The 17,013-nt window shown below is 40.5% G+C and overlaps 1 protein-coding gene across 5 annotated transcripts in view; it reads left to right on the top strand.

Annotated features, from left to right (window-relative positions):
- LOC144678302 (sickle tail protein-like) overlaps positions 1 to 17,013 on the top strand; it is a 599,821-nt gene that overhangs the window by 106,902 nt on the left and 475,906 nt on the right. The gene's annotated exons all lie outside the window — the stretch shown is intronic.

Genomic DNA, 17,013 nt, shown 5'->3' with positions numbered 1-17,013 from the left:
GATGGAAATACATTTAAAAATAATGGAAACAGGTGGGAAACGAAAAATATATATAAATTATTGGAAAAAGGGGTATCAGAAAGAGGGTGGGGATAGAGGGGAGAGTTTATGATCTAAAGTTGTTGACCTCAATATTCAGTCCGGAAAGCTGTAAGGTACCTAGTCGGAAGATGAGGTGCTGTTCCTCCAGTTTGCATTGAGCTTCACTAGAACATTGCAGCAGGCCAAGGACGGACATGTGGGCATGAGACCATGGTGGTGTGTTGAAATGGCAAGCGACAGGGAGGTCTGGGTCATGTTTGCGGACAGACCAAAGATGTTCCGCAAAGCGGTCACCCAGTCTGTGTTTGGTCTCTCCAATGTAGAGGAAACCGTATTGGGAGCAGCGAATGCAGTAGACTAAATTGAGGGAAGTGCAAGTGAAATGCTGCTTCATTTGAAAGGAGTGTTTGAGCCCTTGGACGGTGAGGGGAGGGGAAGCAAAGGGGCAGGTGTTACACCTTCCGTGGTTGCATGGGAAGGTGCCGTGGGAGGGGGTTGAGGTGTAGGGGGTGATGGAGGAGTGGATCAGGGTGTCCCAGAGGGAACGATCCCTGCGGAATGCTGCCGGGGGGTGCCCATGCCCCCTTGTGCCCGTGCACACCCTCGTGCCCGTGCACACCCTCGTGCCCATGCCCCCTCGTGCCCGTGCCCCCTCGTGCCCGTGCCCCCTTGTGCCTGTGCCCCCTCATGCCCATGTCCGCCCTCATGCCCATGCCCCCTCATGCCCACACCCCCTCACCTGTGCCCGCACCTCTTCTCACGCGCCTGCTTTCTCTCTCCCTCTCACTTCTTTAAAAAAGGAATCTTTATTGCTACACCATTGATGTTAGTGCAAAATGCATGTATTACTGTGCATTAACTTTGATCTATTTGTGCAGATTTCTGAACAGTTTCTTCACTTGTTCACCAATGCTTTTCTAGAGTGACATTCAAATTGTACTGGTTATTCTTTCCCGAGTTCCACTTATGCAGTATTTTGTCCCATTGAGACTTCAGTTGTACAGAAAATGATTGAAAATTGCTCCTTGAAAGGTTTTCTAAAGCCTGTGTCACACATTATTGAACTGCAGTTAAACATCTTACTCTGTTTGAGATAGCATAAATCCAGAGAGGGAGCAGGAGCAGAAATTGAAGAGCCAAAAATTAAATTTGATTTGTTTGAATGTCCACAGTAGACTTTTTCTTTTAGAGCTACGCAGAAGGATGAACCCAGCAGCCTTTATCTTAATGGAAATATTGTAGATCAGAAATGCTACCTGATTCTGCAAGTTGTTTTTTTGATCAAGAAATGTCTGCTAACTTAACTCACTCCGTACTTCTAGTGACTCTCGATTTTGTATTCAAATGGACTTTAAATTGCTAATTTTGTCTTTCAGTTTCATTCCTTACAATTGCCAGATAAGGCAGAGCAGAATTCCACTGTTTTCCTGTAATCTAAGAACTGCCCTCTCTGTTGTTTCTGCTGGTTGATCATAGGGAATCTTTGGGTGAGGTTCCTATCAGAGTTTAAAGTCCAGTTGTCTTCTTTGGACATTGTTTACCGCCATGTCCTCATTCTGGCCTCCAGGATCATAACTGTACTTTCATGTTGATCCTACTTTCCTCCTAGCTTTCAATTCTGCTTCACCTGAGAGCTACACTCAGTCTTAACTCCCCTGTGTGTAATTAGACGGGATGTTGCAAGGTTTCTAATGTCGTCTTATATTATGTAACATTTTAATGTATTTAAAATCTTTCATCTGCTTGCACATCCTGCCAACATTTTATATTGTAAATTCCCATGTCTACATTTATAATGGCCACTGGCCATTTTAGAGATGCCAGGCTCTAATATCACACCTTTCTCCCCAACCCACACCCCCTTCCCTACTACCCCACCACACACGATTAGGTAATGCAGTGCCCTTATTGACAGGAGGGTGTAATTGTAGCATGCCAAGTTTATTTAAACTTGGCATGCTATAATACAATAATTAACATGTTTTAATTATAAATGTGAAAATAAGAAGGGGAGAGAGACCTTGCATATATATAGTGCCCTTCAGAACCTCGGTATGCTCCAAAGTTCTTTACAGTGAATGAAGTGCTTTTGAAGTGTGGCTACTGTTATAATGTGGCAAATGTGGTAGCCAGTTTGCACACAGCAAGCTCCCACTAAACTTCAATGAAATAAACGGTCAAATAATTTGCTTTGGATGTTGATTGTGGGATAAACGTTTGCCAAAAGAACTTCTCTGCTCCTCTGAATAGTGCCTCAGCATCTTTTATGCCTGTCTGAGACAGCAAGTGAGGCCTTGATTTTGTATCTCATTTGAAAGATGATACCTGAAGCAACACAGCACTCCCTCAGTATTGCACTTAAGTGTCAACCTGGATTATGTGCTTAAATCACTGGAGTTGGGCTTGAACCCAAATAATTCTACCTCAGTAGATAAGTCTACTGCTGAGCCAAGGCTGACACCAAGTTTCTAAACCAGTGTTCAAAGTTGTTACTATGTAGCATTCTATGCACATTTTTAGTCCAAATGAATGGACTAGCTGACACTGCAGAATGTCACATGGAGAATTATTTTAATGGCTACCTAGTGTTGAATTTGTGGTACTGTAACTTTGAAGTTCTCCATCTAGTGGCAGAATGTGAAATTGAATGGCACTTTAGTTTTGATGCATTATGGTCTGTGCCAAAAATGCGGTTGTTTAAAAATAGCACCAAACCTCTTGAAGACTTTATAATGACATAACCACCATCATGATTAAATGTATTTAATCCTGCCATTATTGTCTGCCCTAAATGTAACAGTTATGAATCATTAGCCAAATTATTAAGGTTCTAATACTCATCAGTGGGCTAACTATTTATTTAATTGTACAGAATAGGTAAGAAGTGTGCCACCATAATTCATTCCATTCGTTGCTATTAAATAGTTTAATGCTCTAAACATGTAGTGAGTGCACTGTGCTGTAGAATACTTAACTGACTGGAGAAAAGGGTCTTTGGTATCCTATGTAATAAAGTACATTCTATAAAATATGAATTCTTAGAATGTAAGATAACTGAACAGAATCTAATTTTGCTTCTATCTCTGTATGAAGAGATAGAAGCAAAATTGGATTCTGTTCAGTTATCTTACATTCTAGGAATTGAGATATTTTAATCTAATTTATTTCTCCCATTACCATCTCTTTTGTGGATCAAGGCTTCCCCTCAGCCTCAATCTGAAGAATGACTAATTGGGATAGTAAAGCTTATTTGTTATTGATCTTAAAACTGTTGGATGTTTTTGGTCTTTCTTCCCCATCCAGACCACTCTTCATAATTGTATGACCGTTTAATCTACAATTGTGATCACTACTCACTACTACATTGCATATAAATACTTTGAATATAGAATCATTTTTGCAAGTTATTTCTGGTAGGCTTTGAAACAAAGTATTTAAATTTTCCCTGAGCTTAGGTTGAATCCCCATAATATGTGAGATTGCCACAAAGGCTGGAATCGCAGCATACAGGCTCAAATTTCGAATAGGGGAGTGTCCACAAGTTAAATTGAACATCTTTATGAAGTGGATAGTGAATGGATAGTATTGACCATAGTGAGGTAGAGGAAGGAGATCGTGTGAAGGAAATTGGATAGGCAGCTGACACAGAGGTCAATTGAGAGGCAATGAATTCTTGTAGTTTCTTCATTTCCTTATTTGATAATTGAAATGTTTCATATAGCTTGATTTATGTAGGATATTGGCTTTATAATTAATATCAGCTCTAGAAAGATTGTACTCATTGGGAGCAGCAAGATGGACTTTGTAAACAGAAAGTGAACTAAACCTAAAGCCCATGTAAAATTATTTTGAATCTTAATTGTTCTTTTTCATTTAGTGCTGATTACAATGTACCCTAAATTCACATAACTTCACAGTTCTGCAAACTGTTTTTAAGAAATAAATGTTTTTAAGAATAAGCAGCATTTCACTTGCATTTCCCCTAACTTAGTCTACTGCATTCGTTGCTCCCAATGCGGTCTCCTCTACATTGGAGAGACCAAGCGCAAACTGGGCGACCGCTTTGCAGAACACCTGCGGTCTGTCCGCAAGAAAGACCCAAACCTCCCTGTCGCTTGCCATTTTAACACTCCACCCTGCTCTCTTGCCCACATGTCTGTCCTTGGCTTGCTGCATTGTTCCATTGAAGCCCAACGCAAACTGGAGGAACAGCACCTCATCTTCCGACTAGGCACTTTACAGCCTTCCGGGCTGAATATTGAATTCAACAACTTTAGATCTTAAACTCCCCCTCCCCCCATCCCCACTCCGTTTCTTCCCCCTCCCTTTTGTTTTTTTCAATAATTTATATAGATTTTTCTTTTCCCACCTATTTCCATTATTTTTAAATTTCAACTAATACCTTGTCAGTCTTTCCACTCCACCCCCACTAGAGCTGTACCTTGAGTGTCCTGCCATCCATTCTTAATTAGCACTTTTCTTAGATAATATCACCACCTTCAACACCTCTTTGATCCTTTTGTCTGTGACATCTTTTGATTATCTGCTCCTATCACTGCTTGCTTGTCCCTACAACCACCCCACCCTCAACTTCTCTCCCCCAGCCCCCCACCCTAAACCAGCTTATATTTCACCCCTCTCCTAACTACACTCAGTTCTGTTGAAGGGTCATGTGGACTCGAAACGTCAACTCTTTTCTCCACCGATGCTGCCAGACCTGCTGAGTTTTTCCAGGTAATTCTGTTTTTGTTTTAAGAAATAATGTCTGTCTACAATACTAATTTGTATTTTAACAATTATTAGCCAGTGTTTCCAATATGGAACAGTAATTGTAGTTTTTGCTCTCATTACTTTCTTGTGGTTCAACACCAATCGTTTCAGGACTTGATCAAGTATTGGAAGATTTTCAGCTCTGTGTTAGCTTTGGCTGTAAAAGGCACCTCTGTCTAAGCCAGCATTAACCCTGTGAGTATTCATCAAAAGTGTAGGCTGCAGTCACAGCTTTTGTGGGATTGCTGTAAAAACGGTTTTATAGTTGAGCTCCTACCCCCAAAGTTTTCATGTGTTTTTCATTAAAAGAATTGTCTCTGATTGGGGGAAAAAAAAGAACTGAGAACTGTAACCTTTGTGGGACCTGGAAGGGAACCAAGCTTTGTAAAACCCACTCCAAACTACTTGTAGCAGGTCCAGGCAGTTTGCTTTGCTCAAAGTCTAATTTAGTAGGTGGACTTAACTAATATTGCATATAAAAGGAGAGAAAGCATTTCAAACATTGTCTATAATTATAAATTTCTTCTGGGTTTACTAGGTTCTGTTTCATGATAAAAACTTTCAGTTCACCCACCTATAATTAAGTTCTAAAAACACCAATATCCTCCTAAATTAACAAGTCAATCTGAGCATAGAATTACACTCTAAGAAATCAACCTTGCAGTAATGATCTATCTGATCTTTTAGAGCACCACGCAGCAACACGCACAAAGGAGAGGAAGAAGAAAATATTCAGACTTTCATTAAAACAGCTTTGCAGTTGATAGAGGCTGAAAGTTCATTATAGTAGAACAGTTCAAATCCTGGAAAGATCAACAGATGAAAAATGTTTCACTGTTCCCCATGAATTAGCAATAACAAGGTTTGAGTGTAATTTGGACAGAGTGCATCCAGCCAGGTCCAATTTCAGCTTATTTGCTGCGTGGTGCTCTAAAAGATCAGATAGATCATTACTGCAAGGTTGATTTCTTAGAGTGTAATTCTATGCTCAGATTGACTTGTTAATTTAGGAGGGTATTAGTGTTTTTAGAAATTAATTATAGGTGGGTGAACTGAAAGTTTTTATCATGAAACAGAACCTAGTAAACCCAGAAGAAATTTATAATTATAGACAATGTTTGAAATGCTTTCTCCTATTTGTTATTGTGGCATGGAATTCTACAAGGCTTCCTTGGAAAAATTAGAATTTGCAAATTAAAATAGTGCATTGTGGTTAATTTTGAACACACATCAAAATAGTGTTTTTAATTGACATGGGTTCATTCATACTGTTGGATGATTGGAGGTGATGGCATTATGCAGTGTATCAGTTATTGTGTAAGCATAGCAAAATTTGAGATGATGAACTACACAGTTACTCTTACTTTAGGACAACTGAGGCAAAGGTAGAATTATAGGAACTTGCAACATAGAATTAAGTCATTCGGCCCATTATGCGTATGCTGGCTCTTGGAAAGAGCAGTCTTGCTTCGTCCCATGTCCTGGCTTGTTGTCTGTAACCCTGCAAGTTCCTCATCCTCAAGTACCTGCCCAAATCCCTTTTTAAAAAGCTTTATGGAATCAGCTTACAACACCTCCTTCAAGTGGAACATTCCAGACCTTGATAACTCTGAGTGGAAAAAGATGTCTCTGCATCTTCCCCCTAGTTCTTTGGTCAATGATTTTAAGTCTATGTGCTTTGGTTATTAACCCACTTGCCAGAGGGAATAGTTTTCCCTCTGTATATTCTATCAAAACTCTCAACAACTTCAAAATCCTTTGGCCTTCTCCCTCCCAAGTTCTAGCTTTTCCAACCTCTCTTCATGTCTGAAATCACTCATCAAAAATAAAGTGCCAGAAAATGTTTGTGCCACCCTTGAGGACATTCCTGATCACAACAATTTGGTGTGATGGAAAAATAAAACCCTGATACTGCTGGTTCTTTTACCAATCATTTTAACACTTCTCCTCTGGTTACTGTCATTCTTCTTACTGGAAAACAGTTTCTCCTTATTTGCTCTATCACAATCATTCATGATTTTGAAAACCCCTATCAAATATTCTAACCTGCCCTGCTCTAAGAACAACCCTAACTTCTCCAGTCTTTCCTGTACTATATTAATCTGTGATTTAGTCATAAAAGCATACATTTGTGCAGAAGTTTATCTTCCCTTTCTGCTTCTCCTCTTAGCACAAGCAGGTGCAATTAGTTGCCTGTATGTTTGTTCTTTGTTGGAATTATAACTAGCTTAGCTTTTGTGTTAGCAAAATCCAAAAAAAGCTATAGATGCTGGAAAAATCTGAAACAAACACAGGAATTCATTTTAAATGTGCAAAAATTCAGGAAGCATCTGTGGAGAAAGTAAATAGTTAATATTTCAAAGATCGACTCTTTTTTATGAGTTCTTAACTTTTCTCTCCAGCGCTGCTGACTGCCCTGAATATTTCCAGCATTTTTTCTTTTTGTTTTTATGATTCATATTGCTGCTTTGACCTGCATCAATAAAGTTCTTAGTAAGTAAATTCAGTACTGATTACTGACTGTATTTTTCTGTTTATTACTTTCCATTTCAGTTCTCTTGTGGCATTTTTACGTGCCCACCGGTGCAGAAGTGCATTAAAGTCAAAGTTGTATTGTACATATGAACCCATATCTTAGGTATTCATTAAAGTCACAGTGGCAAAGGTTTCCCATTTATTTAATGTGTGTAATACAGAAAGTAAAGGATATCATCCAACCTCTTCGCAAACCATGCAAAAAGCTGATTAAATTTATAGCTCATCTGAGTGTACATGCAATTGCTATTCTTTTATTTGTCCTCTACCTACTGAAATTTCGGTAGCAGGGGTCACCAAATTTGCTGACTGAAGGAAAGCTTAATAGAGTAGCCGCTGATGATTACTGGAGCACCATCCTGTTATACAATTTACAATTTTGAGTCTTCTACTGGGTAGTGTGACCCGTTCTGATGTGCAAATTCAACTTTGGGGTTGGGGTGTGGGGGGCATGGGTGACTCACTGAAGTCCACAGGTAATGGAAATCACAGCGAGGCACAGCTTTTACAACTTAAAAATAAACCAACAGTTCTGGCTTTGAGCTTTGCTCAGTTAAATGCTATTGTTACTGTACTGTCACACATGTCATGCAAAGCAACTGTATTCAATTAAGTAGCTTTGTATATATGGGGGAAAGAATGAACTTTAACCCGTAAAATGTATATATGCTTTAATTCAAAATTCAATAATAGAGTTTCTGATTCATAAAATTTTAAGTCCATTCTTCAAATTATGAATGCTGTATTAAGTTAAACTCCAAAAAGAGCAATTACTAATAACATGTGTATGTTTCAGCTTTGATAGAGGCTTTTATATATGTTCATAATGTATGCTATGATTTTTCAAGGCTCGGGTAAATGAATGAATTGCACATTGTTACTCTAAAACAGCAGTACTGTAATAATCTAACGTGTGGTGCCAATGAAATGTTGGCTTGTGAATATATTCATTGTTGAATTCACAACCAGAGCTGCATCACAGGAAATATCAAACAGATATTCTGTGATCCTAAGCTAATGTTAAAGATAAATATGGATGACTAGGGTCATTGGGCTTGTTTCAGCTCATCCATCCTGAAAGATCCTCCAATGCAGCATCCAGTTACTTAAGGAATTCTGTATTTTTTGATTCCCTTACTCTACAAACATCCATTCCATGTGTTCTTCTTGCTTTTTGTTTAAAACTTCCTGACAGTTACTCATATATCTGCCTTTTACTAGGTTAAATCTGTGTGCTCTTATCTCACTTTCATAATTAAATTTAAACTAGGTTTCCAGATCTACATTTTCCATATCCTTTGACTATCTTGTCTCCTTGTCCAGGTTCTTTTTGTCTTTCCTTGTTCCTCAGACCCACTGAAGCTAGAGGTCAGCCATGTAATTTCTCTGGATGGCTCTGGTGCTCGAATATTTTCCTTGTGTCAATTTGAACACACTACTCAAGTTATAGTCTGGCCCAAGTACTATGCATTTTGAGCATGACTTCCTTTGATTTGTACTCTATTGTTCAGCTATGTGGTCCAGTATTCAATTTGTTTCATTGATTGCAATTCTGCAGTACCAAGTGTACCAGGATCTCTAGATCATGGACTAGGTATGTTGGTTATTTTCCTCTTCCTGTGTTCTGTACATTACATTTGTCTATATTCAATTTCATCTGCCTCTGTTCCCCCAATTATATATTTTCCTCAACTCAAGAGCTCCTTGTAGTTTGGAATGTGCGCATTTAACCTATTTACATCTTAGCTTTTCTATCCTAACACGCTGAAAAGGCACGGTTAAGTCATGGTGAGGGTAGGGTGGGATTGATGAAGAGGTGTTGTGGGAGGAGTGTATGAGTTTGGGTGGGGGTGAGTGGTTAAACCTGACAAAAGAGTGTGTGCGTCAGGAAAGTGGTGCCAACCTCCCACCTTTCGCATTAGGTTAGTTGTACCAAATCCCTATCAGCAACCCAACCAACCATGACCGATAATACTATAATGAATTTCATAGGTCCACTAGATATGGTTGAACAAGCCATCAGCATACTGATGATGTACTTCCCGTACCTAAACAGATCTGGAGGTGCCCTGCAATACGCACAACCCAGGGTCTCCATAATGATTGTGGTGTGCTGTGTTCTGCATAACATTGCAGAGCGGGCACAATTGGAGTTACAGGGGGAATGAAGCACCCATGGTCGATTCCGAGGAGGAGAAAGACTAGAAAGGTGATGAGGACAACCCAACCCTAACTGCTTGCATTTCTGTCAGGCGTGCTGACACAGTTACCTTGAGTACTTGTGTTCACATTGACAGGGAGATATTCAAGCACCAGAACTGCCCAGAGAAGAGTTCACAGGGCTGACCTCTAGTATCAGAGGCCTGAGGAACAAGGAAAGGCTAGAAAAACCTGTGCAAGGAAACAACAAGATGGTGAATGGTTATGGAAAATGTAGATAGTGGAAATCTAGTTTAACAAGAATGCCTTTATTCATGGAAGGTTCACTTAGGTTGCACCAGTGGACTGTTTATGTTAGAAGTACATACAATGGCCACTCTTGCTCCATCCCAGTGACACAAAGCAAATGACCAACCATCCATTCCAAATCACCCCTCTCCCCATTGGTCCCAACAGCAACTGTACTTGTATAGCATCTTTTTGTAATAAAATGTCCCAAGGTGCTTCAAAGAAGCATTATAAAGCAAAATTTGACACTGACCCACATGAGGTATTCGGGTAGGTGACCAAAAACTTGGCTAATGATGTAGGTTTTAACTAACATCTTAAAGGAGGAAAGAGGCGGAGTCATTTAGTGGGGGGAATTCCAGAGCTTAGAGTGATGACATGGCTACCAGTGGTGGAGCAATTAAAATCAATGACACTCAAGAGGCCAGAATCAGAGGAGCGCAGATATCACAGAGGGTTGTGGGGCTGGAGGAGATTAGAGTTAAGGAGGGGCAAGGCCGTGGAGGGCTTTGAAAACAAGGATGCCCGTTTTAAAATCGAGGCATTGCTCAACTTGGAACCAATGTATATCACTGAGCAATGGAGTGATGAGTGAATGGGACCTGATAAGGACCCAAGCAGCAGCGTTTTGAATGGCCTCAAGGTTATGGAGAGTCGAGTGTGGGCAGGTAACCAGGAGTCTGTAGTGGTAACAAAGGCATGAATGAGGGGTTCAGCAGCAGATGCCCTAAGGTAGGGGCAGAATCAGATGATGCTACAGAAGTAGAAATAGGTGGTCTTAGTGTGTGGCTATGTGGTCAGAAGCTCAGCTTGGGATCATATAGTGTTGTGAACAGCCTGATGCAGCCTTAGACAGTTACCAGGGAAAGGGTGGAGTCAGTAGCTTGGGCATTGAGTTTGTAGTGGATGACAATAGCTTTGGTCTTCCCAATATTTAATTGGAGAAAATTTCTGCTCATCCACTACTGGATGTCTGAAAAGCAGTTTGATAATTTAACAACAGTGGAGGGATTGACAGAAGTGGTGGTGAAGTGGGGTTGAGTGTCACCAGTGTACATGTAGAAACTAATGCAGCATTTTTGGATGATGTCCCCATCAATTCATAGTTCCCTGTTCCTGTTCATTCTCAGGTAAGTTGAAAATTGACTGGCTACTTAGCTACCAAGAATGGGCAAAGTGGAATAGTGCCTCAAACTAATAAAATTGGTGATTCTATGAAAGGAAGGAAACTTAACAACATTAGGCACATGAGTGTTTTGAGAAAATGTAATGTTGTACAGCTACCAAGCTTTACTGTTTTTTCTACCTCTCCTATGTGGTGTAACCTCTGTGGCTTGAGCAGAGGTAGAGGCAGGCTGCTCTGCTCTGACTGCTGAGGTGCACTTTGCCATCCATCTCTGGGTTTTGGAGCCCATAAGAGCCCTGCCAAAGACTGCTGCTCCTGCACCTGTGCAAGGGCAAACTCTGCCATAGGCCCAAGGCAGCATGCCAGATAATGAATTGCAGTATTGAGATTGGTGGCAATGGGTGAGAAGTGGAAGCACTTTCAGTAGCATTCTCACTTACTTGTTTCCTTTTTGCCATGATCCCTCTCACGTGCCAGCCGCATATTATTGCTGCTGGAGAGCACTTGATGCAGATCAGTGACATAATGTAAGGTCAAGGCTAGGATTTCTGTTATCCTATTTAAGATACCAGGCATGTTGGCATCCAGAGTGTGCATGGCTGTGGTTAAGGTTTGCATAGACTCATCTAAATGCTGCATTTGATGTTCCACAGAGTTGTCCACTCTTATCTATGGAAGAAGCCATTCTCCCAATAGCCTGTGACATCATCCAACTCGTGCTTGAGGCAGACTTCTCCATTCTCTCTGCTAACATGGTCAGTGTCTTTGGAGTGCCTGTCAGTATGTTTTTGCTGACCTCTGCTTTAGTCCACGGTATAGCATCTATGTCCAGCTGAGCAGAGCTTGGAGAGGGCTGAGGTCTTACCACTACTGTCATTATCACCAGCGTCTGCTCTAGCTCTCTTGTGAGGTATGAGTCACCACATTAAAACTGTCTGTCTAACGAGTCCCTCCAAACTGCAAGTTGAGTATCTGAGTTGATGCATGGTAAGCATGAGCCCCTTGAGGGTGCACCTTAAGAATGAATCATCTTCTCTGAAGATTCGTAGTTTGTGAGGTCCATGCACTCTTGTTGCATGTGTAAAGGCCCTTTTGGAGGTGAAAAGATATGAATTAGTGCTGACAAGATAAGAATGTTGCAACTTAATATTGTGAAGATTTTGTCTTTCAATCCCAGCTGAAATCAAGTCACAATGACTCAGTATTGTATGATGTGTGTCTCTTATGTTTTAATGTGTCACTAGATCACTGCAGGGTCCCTATCCCCAATGAACGTGCTGAGATAAAACTGATCTTCAGTGCCACCTTATCTGCAGGTTTCACCTGAGAGATCTTTGGAGACCTAGTTCCTGTTCTCTCCCTCTCCCTTGAGCTCTATTTTCTCCAGCAGTGGGGTGAAAAGAAGACCTTTGAGTGACTGCACCTGATGGATGGAATGTATTTAGTGAGGGTGACTATTAGAGAGAAGCGCCAAATTGCATAGGGATCAGGGTGAGTATCAGTGGTGAATGGATAGTTGGGGATATGAGGGGTGTGCATAGAAGGAGAAGAATGGGTGCATTTGCAAGACAAGTGGGTATGAGGAGTGATGTGATGGAGTAGGCTTGATGAGGCAGAATTGGATGAGAGTGGGTGCACAGCAAGGTGTCGGGGAATATGCAACCATAGTAACCTTTCCTGACCTGATTAGATCATTAAAGTTGTTGGCAATCCACCTGGCACAATGCTGCTGCCCTCTTGGGGCAACTCCAGCCCCTCCTTTTATGCTAAGTGCAGGTTTCTTCGTCCTATTGCAGGGGAAGAGAGTATCTGTCTGGCTCTTCATTGCCTCCATGAAGGGAGGAATCATTGAAGCTGGGTACAGCCTTTGAGTTTTCTGGATTCATTGTCAAGCTCTTCTTCTCTTGCTTCCATCTCCAATTCCTTCTATCTTTAGATTGGTTGTGACCACATCTGCAGAGCAATCAATGCCAAACCCAGATGTAAAATGATAATGAGATGGCTGCGTTAATATATCATTGATGGATTGAACTTGGTTCTGGGTTTCCCATACAATATTGGACATTCTGCCCCCAACATGCTTGCGAGTTATAACTGGGGCCATTGCTTCAGTTAGCTCAGCTTATTGCTTGTGTATAATGAGCATCAAGACAGAAGCAAGAATTCCAGACCCTGTAGAAATGAGCAAACAGATGTGTCACATTACCAACTGGATGAAGGAAGAATCATTCTCTTTCCAAGAAGTGATTTTCTTCGAATCCAGCAAGTCTTGACATTAATAACTTGATTTAATGTTCCTCTGCCTAAAGCTATGGGTGTTGCCAGCTGATAAGAATCAGTACATTGAACATCAGAGGTAGATCTCAATTTTATAAAAATAAAAATACCTGGAAAAACTCAGCAGGTCTGGCAGCATCTGCGGAGAGGAACACAGTTAATGTTTCGAGTCCATATGACTCTTCAACAGAACTAAGTAAAAATAGAGAAGAGGTGAAATATAAGCTGGTTTAAGGGTGGGGGGTGGGCCAGGTAGAGCTGGATAGAGGGCCAGTGATAGTGGAGATAGCCAAAAGATGTCACAGACAAAAGGACAAAGAGGTGTTGAAGGTGGTGATATTATCTAAGGAATGTGCTAATTAAGGGTAGAAAGCAGGACAAGCAAGGTACAGATAGCCCTAGTGGGGGTGGGGTGGGAAAGGGATTGAACTAGGCTAAAAGGTAGAGATAAAACAATGGATGGAAATACATTTAAAAATAATGGAAATAGGCAGGAAAAGAAAACTCTATATAAATTATTGGGAAAAAAAGGGGGATCGGAAAGGGGTGGGGATGGAGGAGAAAGTTCATGATCTCAAATTGTTGAACTCAATATTCAGTCCAGAAGGCTGTAAAGTGCTTAGTCGGAAGATGAGGTGCTGTTCCTCCAGTTTGTGTTGAGCTTCACTGGAACAATGCAGCAGGCCAAGGACAGACATGTGGGCATGAGAGCAGGGTGGAGTGTTGAAATGGCAAGCGACAGAGAGGTCTGGGTCATGCTTGCAAACAGACCGAAGGTGTTCTGCAAAGCGGTCATCCAGTCTGCGTTTGGTCTCTCCAATGTAGGGGAAACCGCATTGGGAGCAATTTTATAAATTGCTTAATCTAAGTCTGCATTTCATTATTCATTTTTGATGTGACGCAGGCTACACCAGTAGATTTTCGTTAAAACAACAGTGAAAGATGTTTCTTCATCCCTTGTTTCTTTTTGGCAGTAGTTGTAATGCATCCTTTCTTATGAGAAGAATTTGAGTTTCCTGTTCTGCTTTTCTGCATTGTTTCAGGATTGAGGCCTGCTGCAAGATAATCTAATTATTATTGGGGATAGTTGTTGAACTTTCCGGCAGAAGGTCATCTTGTACTTTTCTGTGAACAACCAACTTTGGCTTTAATAATGCTTGATGATGTAGGTGATTAAATTTGATGAGAATGTTGTCTATAAAGGAAAATACAGCTAAGGTTGATGCGCATTAAGGCTCAGTCAACGCTGCTTTCTGTCTTAGTCCTTTATCTTCCTCTGCTTCAAGTGATTGTCTACTCTTCTGTTAAGGACCTCAGCCACTTCCTATGGCAAAGCATTCCATGCTCTTGACAATTTATTGTAAAAAAAATTCTGTTAATCTCTTTCCTCACTCTGTCAATTTTAAATTGGTGACCCAGAGTTACTGATGCTTGACCAAAGGAAATAGTCCTTCCCTATTTACCCTATTAAAGCTCTTCATAATTTAAAAAATCTTTAACTCTTTCTTCACCTTTGGTGTGAAAATAGCTTCAGTATCGTGAGCTTTTCCTAATAACGAGTTTCCTATCCCTGTTAACATTTCAGTACCCATTCTTTTTCTCTTTGGTTGCCATTGCTACCAATAGTTGCCACCAGTAAGGTGCGGGCATAGTGGAAGAAATGTTTAATTGCATTATTCTTGTCTATGGTATCAATGGTAAATATGTTGCTGCCTGGTGAAAGGGATCTATTAAATTTTTAACAATATTAACATTGGCCATTGTGGATGAATCCTTCTAATCTCTTCACATCAGGAGCTTGAATGGATGGGGCTGAGTCCATGATGGAGCAATTTGTGAATGATTTCCAAGGCAACTAGGCTTGGTTGACTAAAGGAATTTTTCTCATTCACTACAACTTCATTTTGTACTGTTAACCTTTCAATCCGAGGAAATAGTTTTGCTGATCGCATTCCTGGCTGGTTTTATAAGTTAAAATTAATTTTCAATAGAAAACAATTGTTCCTGGTGTTCTGGCACCTACACTAATAATTTAAGAATTCCAGGGTGATTGGGTGACCATCAATATTACTGACCCCTGCGATTAACTCTAAATGGTTATATATGTGTAAGAGTGAACAAAAGCTTTCATGTCACTGTGTTAGTTAAGACACCAATGAACAGAACAAGCACAGTGTACATGTATGCTCCAAAGTTAGAATGTAAAATTTGATTTAAAGGTTTTGTTCTGAGATGTAATATTGTGCAGAAATGATTACATTTATTGTATATAATTAACTAGTAAGGGTTTGTATAATGCACAATAAAAATGTTTCTTGGGGCTATATCTCTATTAGCTGTTAAGTTCCTTGGGTAGAATTTGAAATGAAGAAAGAGTTTTAGTTTATCTGCAATTAAATTAATTCCACTTTTGGCTGTTATAAAAGGGATCTGTCATGAGTCTCATTATCTCTGACCAGGCGATCTTCTCTCGGCTCCAAACATGTCCATCACACACAGAAAGAAAGAACTTGTGCTTTTAATGATCTCAGGACAAGCCAAAGTGGAAGAGCTTCCTCTAGACAGCTAACCACTTCAAATTATATGGTTCCTCTAGCAACTGAGTACTTCAGAGTTGCAATTAGGGAGTAAATTATAAAGTTGCTGAAACAAATGAATGAGAAGGAAAAGTATTTAAAATCGTGTCCTCGCTATTCTAAGAAATCCTCCCACAGTGTTTTTACAACCCAAGTCCATCCTCCTACAACTTCCACACCTAGAATTCACATCTCAATGCTCCTGGACACTCTATTCTTCTCTATTCAATGCTCCTGGACACTCTTGTCTGACACCCCTCTCCCAACTCTCTTCTGGTAACCCTTCCCATTAAGATCACATCTGGCATCTTTGATCTTGCATCTCCACTCCTTGTTTTCTATTCCCTGTCACATTTCCAATTATGCTACACTACATGGAACAATATTGCCATTCCTTCACTGTTGCTGGGTCAAAATCCTGGAACTCCCTCCCTAACAGCACTATAGGTGTACCTACACTAGATGGACTGCAGCGGTTCAAGAAGGCAGCTCACCACCACCTTCTCAAGGGCAATTAAGGATGGGCAATAAATGTTGGCCTAGTCAGTGATGGCCACATTCCATGAATAGATTTAAAAAAACTGTGTAAGCCCTGCTCTCAAATTCAACATTACTTACCTCATTCCTCCCCACTATTGTGACAAGCTTGGTGAGTTGCTGCTGTGGTTCCTGTGAATAGCACTTACTGCAACCACACAGCTGGTGGCAGAGGGATCATTGTTGTTGGGTCCAGTATCATTCAGGGAAACAACACTGTTCTGAATGATGCTGCACTGTTTGGGCAAAACTGCAGAAGTACTCATTCTGATGACAGGTGAGCATTCCACAATACTGCTGACTTCAGACTTCTAGATGGAGAAACTTAGAGACATCAAAAGATAAACCACTTAAGTTCTGCCGAAGGGCCATGAAGGCTTGAAACGTTAACTGATTTCTTCTCCGCCGATGCTGCCAGACCTGCTGAGTTTTTCCAGGTAATTCTGTTTTTGTTTTGGATTTCCAGCATCCGCAGTAGCTTTTAGCTTTTTGTTTTTAACCACTTAAATTACTCTGCCCTGATCTTGTTTTAATTCTAGTTTCAATCTGTTCCAGTTCAGTTTCACATTAATGGTGACTCACAAGGCATGATATTTAGAAACCTTCTAGAATGACAGTGCTGTTGTGGATCAGGCAAAGGTGATTAGAATCAATCTTGTTGGGGATGGGCATTACTGTTTTATATGTTTGCAGGATATGAGC

The sequence above is a fragment of the Cetorhinus maximus genome, chromosome 3, assembly GCF_964194155.1.
Source record: "Cetorhinus maximus chromosome 3, sCetMax3.hap1.1, whole genome shotgun sequence".
Classification (NCBI taxonomy): Eukaryota; Metazoa; Chordata; class Chondrichthyes; order Lamniformes; family Cetorhinidae; genus Cetorhinus; species Cetorhinus maximus.
The sequence above is the reverse complement of the archived record's forward strand: the minus strand, read 5'-3'. Positions and strand labels throughout refer to the sequence as shown.